Raw genomic sequence first — 2875 nt, 5'->3', positions numbered from 1 at the left:
AACAAAGTATAAGAAGTAATGCCATGCTGTTATGTTGAGCTGTTGGGGAAACTGGTTAATAACTTCTAATATTGTCAGTCAAGTGGAAGACCCAACACTATTATGGACCACTGGACTATTTTGGAATATTTTGCTGAGTTCACACACCTATAATATTTAAATGACAGAACTAAACAAAAAAGGGGATACAGATGAATGACCATTTTGTATCTGTGTATTCAAAATGGATAGGATAGATATACAGCTACATGTTCTTAACTGCAGGAATAGAGAGCTTTATTCTAATACTGTTTGTAAATAGGATATTATGTCTGCATCTTGTATAACAAATAACCACTGTGAAGTCAGTATGCAATTTGTTAATTTTTGGAACTGTCCTGCCAATTTGATTTGAAATTGTCTCATTGCTAGTTATTTCTCAAAAAAATATAATGGAAAAAAAAGTAGTGCATGGACAGCCAATATTTGGTCAGTAGCCTTTCAAGATCAGTGAAGTCTCAGGACTTAGGAGAACCTATACTATAACATCATGTAACTCAGTTGTGTCCCAAATTTTGTGATAAAAGAGATCATGGGGCCAAAGAGCAATATGATCGGTGATGTAAAGTGTGCCTAAGGAGCATCACAGGGAGACCAATCGTTCTCTCAGGCTTTCACAGAGAGCAAATTGGTCAAGCAATGGCCATTTCTCATCGACAAGGCTGACACTCACAAAGGATCTGCAAACTGCAGTACAAGTTAACAGGATAAAACCAGAGGGGACTTGACTGACCTTATCAGATACAAAAGATACATTTCTTGTTTTGTAAGTCTTGCTTTATCTTGTTCTTCACAAACCAGCAAAAACAATATAAAAATGAGGTATATTAAGGAAAATCATATCGATATACTGAGCTGTGAAAGGTTCAAGTCAATAACTTCTGACATTGCCAATTCTACTTCTGACATTGCCGCTACTATTATGTGCTACTGGATTATATTCAATTATTTTGCAGAATTCATGCACCTACAATATTTAAATGGCAATGGAATACCCCCTTCCCACAAAACTAAACAAAAATGTGATACAAAGAAGGACCACTTTTTGGCTGTATATACAAAGTAGAATAGTTTTGCAGCTACTTTCTCTTAATTCAATGAGAAGAGTGACTTGTACTAATAGTATTTGGGAATGATATCATGTCTGCATCTTGTGTTATGAATAGCCACTAAGAAGATAGCAATATGCAATATATTACTGAAACTGTCCTATTAATCAGTTTTGAAACTGCCTCATTGCTGCTTCTCAATAAAATTAATAAATAAATATAAAATAAATAAACAATATAATCCTCAACTCAGATGCTTCCTTAAGATCATTTGCATCTTCAGGTAATATAACAGGGTAAGTAGCCCATGGATTTCACTTAATTAATTGCATCACTCACAAAGTGATTTAAGGAAACCAGATATGTAGACCCAATGAGATTTTTGTTGCTGTGTGTACTGTAGTCTTTAATTGAAGTTTTGGTAAAGGAAATATATCTATTTAAAACAAAACCAAATGGCCATCTCTGTTTAGATTAAGAGGTAATACCAAGCGTGGGATTCATGTTTTGAGTGACCGCTTGCGGTGTGACTTTGATGATCCGAGGCTTCTCTATGATTCTGGCACTACAGTTGCCCTACTGTACAATCCAAATTATCCATGTTTGGTGACATTCACCATATTTGTGGAACTTTTTCTCTGCACAGATTCGAGCAGCTTGCTTACATGGTAAACAGATTCGCAGGCCTACTGATGTCTCCAGGCAGGTCCCAATCATGAAGCCAAACTTATTTCCACAGGCCTTGCTCACAGCAGCCATCTTTGCTAGCACAGGAAGGTTGTGAATCAGAAACAATACCTCATTCCTCTGCTGCTTGGCCAGGTTCTGTGCATGGTTCAAAATCCCAAAACCCTTCATGTCAGTGGCCACAGGGATGTTGAATGTATGCATAAGTCCTTCAGCTGTTCTGTTGAGCAGGACCACTTTCATCATGGCTTCTTAGTATGCCTACTCCTCATGTTGGGTAACAACTAGCTTCATTTTTTCCATTCCTCAGGAATGTGTAGCCACTGGTGTACAGCAACAGCCACTTGCATACTGAGACATTTTCTTAACCCATCCCCATCTCCAGGTACTACATTTTCTGGCATGATAAATTCACTGGGTTGGCAGACTGTTGTATTGACTCCACCCAGGGCAATCCAGGAGATCAATACAGTTTGGCCACTTGTTACAGATGTTCCAGCTTATGCTGCTGCATCTTTAGAGCCCTGTATTATTAGAGGTGTCACTTTATCCCTTTTGCTGTCAGTCATTTTATTACTTACTCCAAGGAGCGTCATCATATTGTCATACTCTGTAACCCTCACTGCATACAGGTCACTAGGATATTGACACATGCTATTTTACCCATTGTGTAAGGGGCATCCACAATAGGATACATGTAATCTGTTTTTTGAACCAAGGAAAGACCAATATGCCTCAAAGAAATTATGAAAGTATACAATTCCAATGCTTGATAGGTCTTGAGGGCCAGACAGCAGACATTCCAGTTTCTAAGATACATTTCTGCTAGCACCTCTTTAGAGAGGATACCTCAGCAAGGGTATGAATCTTCAAAAGCTGTTCTGGTTCATGCTTCAATTAATACCATCAAGTCTTAGCATAACAGCTCCAAGAAACTGCTCATCTTTTAGGAATTGGTCCTCTTATAAATATTCTAACAGTTTCTGCAGGACATCTTGAGGCACTTTGCATCGTGTGCCATTTAGTTCAGTGAATCTGGTTAGCTGGAAGCTTTGGTCCAATTCATAACCTTCTGGGTTAAAGGTTTCGGAATTAGACAT

General features: G+C 38.1%; 1 pseudogene; it reads right to left on the bottom strand.

Annotated features, from left to right (window-relative positions):
- Nucleotides 1–1562: 1562 nt before the first annotated feature.
- LOC101565268 lies at nucleotides 1563–2875 on the bottom strand (annotated as a pseudogene).

Source organism: Octodon degus, unplaced genomic scaffold, assembly GCF_000260255.1.
Source record: "Octodon degus isolate 3935 unplaced genomic scaffold, OctDeg1.0 scaffold00103, whole genome shotgun sequence".
In the NCBI taxonomy this organism is placed as follows: domain Eukaryota; kingdom Metazoa; phylum Chordata; class Mammalia; order Rodentia; family Octodontidae; genus Octodon; species Octodon degus.
This window is presented reverse-complemented; position numbering and strand designations above follow the sequence as displayed.